This window comes from Ambystoma mexicanum, chromosome 3p (assembly GCF_040938575.1).
Source record: "Ambystoma mexicanum isolate Mex_15411 chromosome 3p, UKY_AmexF1_1, whole genome shotgun sequence".
Taxonomy (NCBI): Eukaryota; Metazoa; Chordata; class Amphibia; order Caudata; family Ambystomatidae; genus Ambystoma; species Ambystoma mexicanum.
In genome coordinates, this window is record NC_090925.1 from 189,901,761 (window position 1) to 189,915,477 (window position 13,717).

The 13,717-nt window shown below is 44.7% G+C and overlaps 1 protein-coding gene across 2 annotated transcripts in view; it reads right to left on the reverse strand.

Annotated features, from left to right (window-relative positions):
• Positions 1 to 13,717, reverse strand: part of FOXJ2 (forkhead box J2) — a 483,885-nt gene that overhangs the window by 297,302 nt on the left and 172,866 nt on the right. The gene's annotated exons all lie outside the window — the stretch shown is intronic.

Consider the following 13,717-nt stretch of genomic DNA (forward strand, 5'->3'; position numbering starts at 1 on the left):
TAGAGGCATCTCTGATCACTCTCCGCTAGAAATGCTACTTCTAACGTCCCGGAGGGTCCCACCGCCATGTTGGCGCCTGAACAGTTACTATCTTGGAGATCCTGAGCTGGTAGACAAACTACAGGAGACCACCAACACATACTTTGAGTTAAACACACAGACGGCAACAAATCCTGAAATGCTATGGAAAGCCTATAAAACGGTGCTAAGGGGCGAACTAATATCATGGACGGCGGCCAAAAGGAGGCTGCACATGAGTAAGATTCTTGAAGCGGAGCTCCATGTCAAACAGGCAGAGGAGAGGCACGAAAATACGCCGGCCTCTAACCGGACGTTGCTACTAGCACAAAAAAGATTGCAAAGCATAGCGATGGACAACTCTCGCCAGGCGCACACTGCTATGAGAGCAAGGATCTATGAAACGGGTGACAAGGCCGGCAAGATGCTGGCATGGCTGGAAAGGAAGGAGCAGGGACGCAGCCATGTCCGGAGACTCGAAGCGGACGGATCAAACGGAAGGGTGACGGACCAGGAAATAACCCAGGGCTTTGTGGAATATTACGCAGAGTTATACAGTGAATCCGCAACCCCGATGGACGCTACGATTGTGGACCGAATTGAAACCCCTACCCTGAATGAGGCGCAGCGGCAACGGTTAGAGCGGGAGATCACGGAGGATGAGATTCTAGCCGCCTTTTCTGGACTCCAGACCGGTAAGACTCCTGGTCCAAATGGCTTCCCGGTGGAGCTATGGCGAAGGGTGGGTACCAACGTGATTACCCCCCCCCCCCCCCCCAACTACTGCAAATGTACCTCCTTGCACGTGAAAAGGGCATTCTCCCTCCAAATCTCCGAGAAGCAATGATAGTAGTGATACCTAAGCCGGACAAGCCCCCGGAAAGATGCAGCTCGTACAGGCCCATTTCACTTATCAACTCAGACTAAAATACTGGCAAAGCTTCTAGCGGACCGCCTACAAGAGGTAATTCCCTCCTTGATTCACCCGGACCAGTGCGGTTTCATGCCACAAAGATCAACTCGCATGAACCTCCGCAGACTATTCTCAGCTTTGGAAAGAGCCGACAGCATACAGGGGCCACTGGCCCTGTTAACAATTGACTTTGAAAAGGCCTTCGATTCGGTGAGATCGGAGGCTGTCTGGACCATAATCCGCTGCATGGGCTTCGGCGAGAACTTTATGAGTTGGGTGAGGCTGCTATACGAATCCCTGGTTGCTTTGGCGATCAGAACTGTTCGGTCTGGAATGGGTACAAGGTAGGGCTGCCCACTATCGGCCATGATTTTCGCTATTGCGATCGAAACCCTGGCGATCCTGCTGTGCAACGATTTAACCTGGAAGGGCTTCCGGTGGTCCGAGACCTGGAAAGACAGAATATCCCTCTACGCGGATGACCTACTCATCTACCTGAAGGACCCAAACACCTCCTGCCACAGAGTTGTGCAACTGCTGGGCCAATATGAGGCATTCTGTGGACTACGCGTGAACTGGTCCAAGTCCATCCTCTTCCCTATAGGGAACACCTCATTGGTGAGTCTGGCAACCGGCACCTACCAGATCGAGAAGGAACAGTTCAAATACCTGGGGATACACATCACGATGCATGGTGGCAAGATCTGCAGACGACACTCGCCACTGGATCTCCTTGCCACTGAAGCTGATGGGTAGGGCAGCCTTGTTTAACGTGATTGCCCTCCCCAAATTCCTATACATCCTGCAAAATGTGCCATTGTATATCGACCATCGGGACTTCCACAAAATCGAATGCACCCTCCGGAAACTGATCTGGAAAGGAGGCCACCGAAGAATTGCTCTTGCCACCCTTCAGAGGTCCATCTGGGAAGGGGGGATCGGGCTGCCCAGGCTGCAATCATATTACTGAGCCAGCCAGATGGAGGTGGTAAACGACATGCTTCACGGTGACGGGAGCCTCCCACACATCAATGGATTCCACTGTAACGCTACAAATAAGCCAATAGAGCACCTCTACAGAGACTTGGATCGCCCTCCGAGATCTGACATGGCATCCCACATAACGAGAATTTGGAAGGAAGCGCTTCGATTCTTGGGCTGGGGTGGGATAATAACACTGGCCCAACCGTTGTGGAACAATTGCAACCTTCCCGAAGTACGAAAACTACCGAAATGGCCCGAGTGGACCCAGCGTGGAATCTCAACCGTTGGTGATGTGGTACAGGAGGACAACCTGGCAACATTCGTTATAATGCAAGAGAGGTTCTCCCTGCCGGACACAGAGCGGTTCCACCACATGCAGCTGAATCATGCTTGGACGACCCACCGACGGATCACACAAGACCTGCCCGAAAGTTCCCCGCTTGAACGAAACATAGTCCTGGATCGGGTAGAGCGGAAGGTCACCTCCACCATGTACACTGTGATAACTTCCTTCGCAACATCGGAACTATCCAGTCTGAAATCAAAATGGGAACGAAATGTGGGCCCACTCCTTCCGGAGGACTGGACAGAGGCCTTGATGTACCCGTGTGAAACCACCATCTCTTCGAGACTCTGACTCGTCCAGTCGAAGATCCTGCATCGCACTTACTACCCGAGAGTAGCACTCTTCCGATGGGGCAGGGCCGCGGACACAAAGTGCCTACGCTGCAAGCGAGAGGAAGGTACCTTATTTCATATCCTGTGGGAGTGTAGTAATATTCAGTTGCTCTGGCAGAAATGCTGCGACAAACTGTCTAGCGTTCTGGGAAAGACGATACAGAGGTGCCCGAAACAATTGCTTCTGGGGGTCTCCGGGGAAACTGACTTATCTCGCTATGAGAAACTGCTGTGGTCAACCGCGTTTGCAGTCCTTAGGCGGAACATTGCACAAGTGTGGGGCTCGGAGCGCACACCCAGCTATGACCAGTGGGTCACGGACGTGGACATATGTGCGGTAATGGGGCACTGGGTGTAAAAAGCAAGAGGGTGCCCGCAAAAGGCAGGGAAAATATGGAGACGATGGGAAGAGGATAGGTGAAGGCCAAGGGCGACCCTGTAGCCGCTGAGACTGTGTGAGGCCCACCGAAAGGGAAATATTGACCCTGTTAAGAGCACCCTGTGTCATGAAGTCATCCTATGTTAAATTCGACGGTCTGTTGGACCAAGGTCCCTGAAGCGGAGTTTGTTACGGTTATTGTTTTTTCTTTTGATTACTTTGCTCTCTTCCCACCATTGCCCTTCCTTGGCACTTGCCCCTCCCTCCCTCCTCCCTCTCTTCCCCCTCTTCACCCCCCTTCCCGTGTTCCCTCCCTGGAATGTAGAGCGATTAATGTAATGTTGTTTTAACCTTGAAAACCAATACAATCTATGATAAAAAAAAAAAAGAATGTTTCTTTTTTTTCTAGGAGATGGTCAGAAAGCAGCATGATCTCAATCACTGTACCTGCGAAGTACTCTATGTCGTCTGAGAAGCAGGGCTGATTGCTTCCAAGAACACGGTTTCGGTTATAAGTTGGAAGTTGGTTGTTGACAGTTCATAACAGAGTTGGATTTGTTTCAGAGGATTTCAAAGGAAAGAAAGAGGAAGGGACCTGGGACAGTAGGGTACTTATAGGATGACCTATCACCGCATTGGAGCATGGGATAGGGTCAGGACTACTGCACTCCTGGAGGTGCATGGGAGTTGGAGTTTGAGAGTTTTTCGAGATGTAAGACTCTGGTTTGAAACTTTTTTTTTTTAAAACAGTTTGCAATGAACAACAACTACCACCAATAAAGTAAACAATGTCTCACAGTAAAGCGTCACAACTTAATTTACAGAACAATATAAGCATCATACATCTTCAATCTGTCATAATAGCTTTATCCTGCGAAACATAACAGCAAACTGACAAATATACACAGAACACCACAAGAGACAACACAAGTGGGGCGAAGAGAAAAAAAAAAAACATCACCTCTGCCTTATCCCCCTTTCCTCCTCAGATGACATATCCACCAGATCAGCTCCACTGTCACATTCATCATAAAGAGCCAAAAATGGGCCACATAACTTTCTGTATTCCTCACCTTTATCTTTATTTTCCAAGGAAACCTTATCATACTGTGCTAGAATATGCAACTCCGTTAACCACTCGGATTGGCTATTTTTTTATTTTGTGTCAGAAAAAAAAAAGCACAAATGTACATGTTTAAAAGTATAAGTTGAAAAGCTGTTGTGGCAGTATTAAAGAAAGATAAAGCATAATGCTCGCCTCCTTGTCTTTAATAGAATGACGACTTCCTGAGCTGTCAGCGTTGGCAATCTTTATTGTCTACACTAAGTATTGCAAATACTCAATGGGTCCTTTGCTTGAATTTTATACACTTAAAGTTGAAGCTATAATTTTGTATGGACTAGATATGTGTATAACACATATTGACAATGTCCTAGACCAATGGCAGGGGGGACTTTGAAAAAATACATTACGACTAGGGAAATCCTTGCCAAATGCACTTATTAGACGGGAGCTAGGTCTCACTGCCCTGTCCACCAGATTCCACTGGCGGTTGTTGGCTAATTTAGCAAAAATGTTGTTCCCACCTGATAATTCTTTGTATGAAAACTTGGGAAGAATGATTACGGCGCTCAATCCGCCTTCAATGGCAAAGTATGATGATTATATGGTTGATCTGCTAACAGCAATTGGGCTTACTCCAGATTTAGAATTTCGTCTACTATATGTCAAAAAACGCCTATTCGAACATGATTGGTGCAATACTGTTGACTCAATTTCTGAAATTAAGTTTTATGGGGAAGCTGCTAAGTTTGCATCAAAGAGGTTGCCTCGCAGGTCATACATTCTGCGGTTTCCTTGTAACAAATTGCGGGATGTATACCTACGAACTAAATCAATTCCCAACGTATGAAAGAATCAAGAGTTGGCGTTCTAAAACTCGAGTAGATGGCAAAGAAAATTGCCGATTTTGTAAATTAACTTTACAGAAAGAGACAACCAAACATTTGGTACTCCACTGTATATATTTTGAAAAGCTGCGTACCACATTCTTTGGATGAAAAGAGTTGGGTACGACTGAATCCGCCAGGGAATGGCCCTGGATTGTATTTATGTGGGGTAATTCCATAAAGTCTATTCTGGCATTGTCAAAATTCATCTTGATTATTAATGTGGAACTGGAAACAAACAATGAATGTTGAAGGGGAACCACATGGTCTAATAGCTGCAAAGTCATGTACTGGGAAATAGGAGCATATTTTGTGGCTTGTTGTATGATGTTTTTATAGTTCTGAAAGAGACAATGGCAGACAAAAGTGGTGACGCTTATGTGCTGGTAATATAAAGGCGTCGCTGAGTTTGAATTGACATTATGAAAGCTATGAAAACATTTTTGATGAAATATGTGTAAGCTTTTAATGCATTTTCCTTTGATTAATTTTGTATGCAAGCTTTTAATGCATTTGCTTTTTAATGTACTGTTGCAAAGTTTGTTGATCAAACTAAAAAAAAAACTAATACAAATAAATAAATAGTCAAGAAAGAAAAAGGTCAGAAAACCATCTGCCTAAATCAGACCACAAACAAAAGGAAAGTCACATGGGTATCATTTAAAGGTTAGTGGGGCTACAGAAGCCAAAGGAATCTGGTCATATTAAATCTCAATTTACTAAATCATTTGGCGTGCATTTTCTTTGGGGAGTTAAAGACTGAAGGTGGAATCCAGCTGTAAGGTTAAGAGCGTGAAGTTCCCAAAATTCAGCTTAGCCTTCTGTCCGAACATCAGAATTGTAAATAGGTGCATCCTTCTCTTCTGCTCAAGACTCCTGTGGAGTTCAGGCAGCAGTACCATTAGCCCCCATTGGCGCAAGTTAGCAACATAGTGCAGAAACCTAGAATTCTATACCAGAGTAACACTAAGAAATATATCCACTGGCATTAGACAAACTGGGGCCAGCATCACAGTAGTTTTCCCAGGACATGCTAGGCTCCTCTGAGGCCTATTAGGTTTGCAGATGACCTGTCAGATGTTCCCAGTTTTTACAGCTGTAAAAGGTCCTTTACTGCTGGTGTCAAAAACGGTTCTGTGTGGAACATATATAGCTCTGAATGCAGTAACCAAGACAGATACCCATCCCATGACACATAATGATTTAGCAGACAAGTTAGGTGCTGCCATTTTGCTCAGCACTTTTTATCTCGCCTTTGCCTATGTCAGATTCTTTTTACTGACCATGCTTAGGGGAAAACTAACTTTCTACACTGGGAGGCATCTACCAATTTAGGGTAATGACTTTGAAGAAGGCACCTGCACCTTTCAAATGCCAGTGGAACCACGTTCTGAATGCGCTCGATTGCATGGCATATCCAAGAAGTATAGCAGTATTTATCTCCAACAGGGAGGAACAGGTTTTACATTTTAGGAGAGCGCTGAAGCTCTTCAGCATTCCAACACACCCATAAAGGGTTTGAAATGTCAAATTGGTCTGGTCTCAGTGGTCCAATTTAGGCATGAGCTAGAAGGGGGGCGGGATAGGAGTCAACCTGTCTCCAGGTCAGTACAGGCAGAGAGCCCTCACTATTTCTATACTTTATATGCCTCATGGCTAATCAAGGGACCATAGCAGCCCGGCTCCTTTAATGCCATTACATCAGGTAAAGTCAGAAGACCATTCAGGAAATAAGGACATCCTTTGCCAGGCTCCGGTTTTCAGGGTCTCCTATTTCAAGAGACACGCTACAGAAACAGGCATAGGTGTGGTCTTGTCTCAGCTGGATCAGAAGTGTAGGGAGCACTCAGTGTTAATAATCAGCAGTCAGCTCACAGCAAACATGGACAACTGTGAAAAAAACGTTTTGACATAGTGTTGCCATCCAGGGGGTTTAAAGCCTACATGCTAGGATCCACTTTCAAGATTCAGACAGCCCACATGCTCCTTAAATAGCTCTTTAACATGAAGGAAGAGAACCCCAGGTGGCTCAGGTAGACGATTCGCTTATAAGGCTTTGACCTCACCTTTGAGTATAGGCCGGGATGCAAACATAAATGACGATTGCCTTTTCAGAAAATATAACCAAGCAGAACAGGCGCTAAGGTATGGATTAGCTCCCCTTTCTTCGGCCAGGGAGTGATATGAAGCACAAGTGTTAGAAAAGATATTTTGGCCCTCATTACGACCCAGGTGCTAATGGGTTAACAGCGCCGTAAAAGGCTGCGGCGCCGGTAACCTATTAGCGCCTAATTACGAGATCCCTTTGCGGGACCCGACCTTAACGGCTGGTGTAGACCAGCCGTTAAAGTAGGGACCCGCAAAGGGACCTTGGTGCTAATTACGGTGCCGCAATTTGCGGCACCGTACTTAGCGCCTTCCCCATTGAGCCCTATGGGGCAAAAATGGGGAAGGGCCATGGAGGAAGGGGGAATTACCACCCCACCAACCTTGTAATGAGGTGGTAATTCCCCCTTTCTCCATGGCGGAGTCGGTAACTTACCGGCATGGACCATGGTGCTAATAGCACCATGGTCTTCCGCCAGGGTCGTAATGGGGCCCTTTGTGTTTTTTGTGTGCATCTTATCTATATCTTTCGGTGTGTTTCCCAACCTCTTTCGTTTATTTCAACCTCACTGACTACTGCAACTCATTACATTAGGGAACACTGGCAAGCTGTTAAGTCTGTTCACATTCATAAAACGTTAGTAACTGTAGTGAATCGCAGTAGAAGAATGAGTCCTAACTGTGTTCCGGACCTAAGCACTCCAGGCAAAGAGTGAGGATCCGCCCTCGCGAAGCGACGTTGGCAGGATGAACCGGACACGAATCACAGACACTCTGGCATAGACGGAGGAAGAGATGACTGTGGAACCGGAGCAGGAACGAAGGACAATGGTACAAAAAGAAAAATATTCCCTGTGATCCAAGTGCTTCCGAACCCGACCGCGCAGAGAGATGGATTGAAGGGTGGGTGGGGCAACGGTCACGTGCGGGTGGCCCTGCGTAAAACTATAAGAAAGACAAGTACATTTTTTGATGCTTTTAAAAAAGTGCTCCGGTCCCATCCCGTACGATGGAATGTCCCACAAGTATGGAGGAAAGGGGACGGACATAGGAGTATCAGAAGTCTGCAGAGCCACGTAGAGGACATGCCGTCCCCCTTCAAGGCGAAACCAGGAAGGAGTCCGAAGTCGTGTTCTGCAGAGTAGCAAAAAAGGCTGTGGGGCGCGGCTACCTGGAAGGAGCCTAGGAGCTGGAAAAGCTCAGGCCCACCGCCAACCGAAGCGACCACACCAGGGGCAGCCCACCGGTACCTGCTACAATCAACGCCAAAGTCCCTTGCCGAACCAACATGAAACACCAAAACACGCTGAACGATGCAGAGGAACGAGGAGAGGCCAGAACCACCCTTTCATCTCCACTGAGAAAACCGGTTTCCCCAAAGGACGCTGATGTAGCAAACCAGGCATGCGGTGCGTCCCGGGCGGCGGGAGAAGTGCGAGCAAGCCGGCAAGAGCCCAAGAATAGCAGGAAGCTCATAAGGGGCTGAGTGACTGAAGAGAGCTAGAGGGGCTAAGAAACCGAACAGTCCAAGAGAGGCTGAGAAATCTAATAGCCATTGAGGGGCTGGAAGCCCAAGAGGGGATGAAAGAGCAAATACCCCAAGAGATGGTGTGAAACCCGAGGCCCAAGGGTGACGGGAGAAGCAGTCAGGTTCAGAGTTGGCCACCATTCAACTGACCCCGAGGATGGTGTGTATCCAGAGACCCGAGGGAGGGGTAGCAGCCAAAGGGGCTACGAAACGAGCCAGAAGAGGCTCAATCTCCTAGATGCACAGACAGTAACTGGTTTGACTTGTATAGAGGGGCCAAGAGGCCTAAATACTTTGCTGGCTCTCCTGTCCACTCCCTACAATTACCCATAGTGCAGCGCACTAGTGCGCGCACCACGAAAGCACCGGCAAGCACTGTTTACAGGGCTGAGAGGCTGACTGAGGCGGACGGCATTTCCTCGTACGCCGCTGCAAGCCCGCGATTAAGACTGCAAGCAGGACTGCGAGCAGGAGGAAGTCTTTAAACGCAACACGAGAGTTGCCTGAAGGTGAATGCACGCGAAGCAAGCTATCTTGCTCATGCTCTAGACTTTGTTGGTCTCATGGACTTGTTGGTATCACGGACTCTCACCTACTGATCTGCATTAAGATATGGAATACTTATGCTTACATTTAAACTTCTGTTTCTTACATTTACAGTAAGCGTCACTGGCTACGCCCCCTGGCTCTCCTGTCCACTCCCCACAATTACCCATAGTGCAGCGCACCAGCGCGCGCATCACGAAAACACCGGCAAGCACTGTTTACTGTTCACTGTGAACAGTGCATGGTGTGCGGCATTGGTTATTTATTTCTTGTTTATGTTATTGAGCGAGATGTCTTGGTAGAGCATCTGTAAACAAATAAGCTACATTACTGGGGCACTGCGAGGTAAGAATTTTGCCCGAGATAGTGTGTCTTTTGACGCATCTCTAACTCGGCGAACCCTATTTTTGTTGAATAGAATTGTGACACCTTTTTATATCTTATCTAGCAAGACAGACTTGCCTAGACATCTCTTCGATATCGATATGAAATGCAAGAAAATGAAACCTGGTAATATGTTGAAAGACCCTCGAGCTGATTTCTTCACGGCAGTTTCAACCCGGCGGGCTAGCCTAGCGTGTGCAGCAGCACTCCCTCTGCCCCCCTCATGTGTGGAGGAGGACGAGTTACTGTTGTGCGCGGAGGCATGCTCAAATCAGCTAAAGTTAAACAATGACCTTGAAAATAAGGACTTGCAAACCAATGAAACTTTGCAATCCCTCTATGCTGAAGACTTGGTAATTCACCCACAGAAAGACATTTTGAAATCTCTCTGGAGTGAAATATCTACAACCCAGATAGAATCTGATCTGGCCAATCAATCACTTGATGACACCCCTACTATTTTTAAAACTGCAAATGTAGATATATTTCAACCGGAAGACAACCCAGATTGTATAGACAAGGTGAATGATGTGATTGCTGATGGGATCGCGACGGAGAATTCCAAAAACACTGATTTATGTACACTGATGGGAATCTTTAATAGATTAATTTTGAGTGAACTAAGAAAACATACCGATTTGCTGATGCAAATAAATACATCAGTACTCCAGGTTCTCTCGAAATTTAATGACTTACTCTATAAGAACTCTAGTAAGATATTAACAGTAATAAACAATGAAAGTAATGACAAGTTAAGAGCAGAAACTATTGACATAAGTAGTACTGTTGATGCAGGAAAGGTTCTCTCTGCAGAGACAATTATGATAGATGATTCGCAGATTGAAGGTGGTGTGTCCAAACCTGATTCAAATGGGAAAATTATCTCGGACACCATAATGGGAAACTTATCCTCTACGCTCCCCTCAAGTTTACCGCATAATGTAAAAATAACTAAAAAAGAAAGGAAAAAACAACAAGCGCAACTTAGAAACCAACATCAAAAGAAAAACATTGCGGAAGTATCTAAGAGATGTGAACTTTAAAAATATAATTGACGAAGATAGTCAAGATTTGGTTGGTACCAATGACACAAGTAAAGAGATAGCTAACTGTAGAGCAAATGAAGCGTTAGGATCAGAGACTGATACAGTATCAGCAAAATTTGCATTTCAAAATGGATACATCGAAGCGGAAAAATCAATCTCGGATACCATGAAAAAGAAACTAGAAATAGAGGATATTGCTTCACAGCTATCCTCCTCAAAAACCGGTTTAGTTGACATCTTTGAGATCTTTAAAGCGAATGCTGCAGGCATATGTAATGAAAAGAAAAGAAAAAAACTGTGGAAACAATGCCTAAAGAACAGAATGTAAATAATCCACGTAATAATAATACTAATCCTAAAACTACTGCGGTAAAACCACCCACTAACCCTGTCCCCATTTTGCAATTGAAACCAATCCAGCTACCCGCCAACATCCTTCGGAATGACGCCGTGCAATCGGTATGGAATGGTAATAATATAAATTCTGACGCCAGCCATTTGTCCGTTGAGCAAGGTAGCAAAGTTTTTGCTGCCTCAGCCAACGGACATACGTGCGAGGCGGAGATGGCTGAAGGCCAGACTTGTGACCTGACCGCTAATGCCGAACATGGTACCAATACTTTGTTCTATAAAGAAGAACTTGGAATACATGGGACTGGTAAAGGTGTGGAGACTGAATGCTTGGCTAAACAAGATGAAATTACAATGATTGTGAAAAGAATATTACAAGATCAACTTAACAATAAGAAATATCCTACCTTTGGCCAAGAAGCACCTAGTGAGCCGTAATGCAAGCCCAAAATGCATACGAAAATGTTGAATGGGTAAATGACAGACAACAGTTAAAGAAACCAGCCTTAAGTGAGCTACCTAGCTTAATAATGACTACTCTGTTCACTGAGGGTAAACAAATCTCATTTAATCGCCCTTACATTCTTTCTCTATTTTTCACTATTCCTTCCTTAACACTGGTTTCATCGCATGATATTGTTCTGGTATATTTTCTCCACAAACAAAGATTGGACTACGTTCGTTTAGTAATCCCTTCACCACTTGTTAAAGATCTACTGCTGAAAGAAGCCGAGACCCTGCAATGCAAAGGCTTTGACATTTACCCATATTCTTATACTGAGCCAAAACAAGATAAGCACGGGTTATCAAAGAAACCAGGGACTAATGGTAGCAATGACCACTTTAAAACAAATGTAAATAATATGGAAGGTTTTGGCACTAAAAAACAAGAGTGTAGAGGGCTTACATTGGCACTTAAGGATGCAATCTCGTCACTGCAAGCGCTCGCCAAACACCTTTAGCATTACTAGCAAAACCTCTATAGCATCCTGGAACTCTAGAGGCCATTCACATTTACTAAACAATATTGTTGTTACAGATATCTTGCCATCTTTTGATCTGATTCTTTTGCAAGAAACATGGGCTACAACGGATTTTACTTGGGAAGACCATGATATCTGGCAATTACCTGCCAACAAAGGACCCAAAGGGAGGCCCATGGGAGGTTTGTTAATGGCATATAAACATACTCTTGAGGCAAGGAACATAGAGATACGGTCAAACCTGAAATACTTCCTGGCAGTTACATGCACCTTGAAATTTGGAAGTAACCCCATTGATATATGTATTATAAATATATATTGGAATCCGCTGAAACAATGATTTACAGCTGACTAAAGAACTAGCCGAAGTAACTGCAAAAATGTATGCCTGGCGTGTTGTGAAAGTCGATGGGTTGGTTATGATGGCTGGCGACTTAAATGCAGACTGCAACATAGACAATACGGAAATTGATTCCTTGATGTGTGGCTTAAGTACGGCTATTAAGCTCCCTAAAGCTCCGAATGAAAACGCTAAGCTGAGAGGGGCTATTTGGATGAATTTCGCGGAAGTTATGGGGCTAGTGAAACTACCAAACCATGCTTATACTTGGCATGCTAGAGACTGTAGCTCAATAATAGATTACATCAATGTCTCTAACGGTTTGGACAAATATATATCCAACCTAAAGGTTGAGGAAATGCCATCTAGCGATCATAATCTCCTGTCGACTTATATAACACACTCTAATGAAATACAACATAATGTTTTTTATAATCCAGGTCGGATTGCCAATTTGAATGGCACTCTCATACGTTGGTCTTACTTCAACACAAAGAGATTTACATCCGTCCTACTAAAAAATCATATGAGTATGACATACGAAGAATGCCGATATCACTTTGCACCATCCTCCTTTTCGAACTATATTAATGAAATTGCCCCCTCTGCATGCTGTGAGAAGAAATTTATGAAACAACCCCGCAACCATGCACAGACCTTTAATATAGATATCTTAAAGCGTAAAAAACAGCTAAGACGAGATATCCGTGGGATCTTAAACACAACATGCATTGGCGTGGAAAGAGAAAAGAAGTTAAGTACTAAGCAGCAATACAAGAATTGGTTAATTGCTAATAGAATAGCCAGAGACCAAACTGATGGTGAAAAAATGCTTGCGACAATTAAAGGTAAAGATATTACTAACTTTTGGCAGATGATTAATGGGATCCAGCTTATGCAAAAAGAGATACTGCTGACCTCGATCAGCGAATAAAGCTGGAAAGCCCACTTTGTTAAAATGTACGGTGATGACACTGATAACGACACAGCTCATCTGGTACAAAAATCAAGATGGACACTGGACATTTCTCCTAACAATATTAGTAAAATCATTACCAAATCTAAAAAATCTGCGGTCCCAGGACCGAACAACCTATCCAACCAAAATTTAAAAACAAATGCGCAGTTATGGGGGAATATTTTGCACGTGTTGTTCAAAAACATTCTCGCAACTAAGCTTATACCGAATTCATGGAGACTGGCGATTCTGATTCCAATTTATAAACATGGGCCCAGAATCTCACCAGAAAGCTACAGGCCAATTGCGATTTCAGACCCTAAATACAAGATTTTTACCTCCATTATACTTGAAGAACTAGATGTCTGGGTCACTAATAATAAAATAATAGATGCCAAACAAATAGGATTAAAAAAAGAACAGACACTGGAGGTCTAATCTTGAAGTTTACAATCAAAAACATCAAAGAAGCCAGGTTATGTTATATTTGTGGCCTCAATGGATCCCTCTAAAGCGTTCGATAGACATACTTTATGGTCAATTCTGACAGATC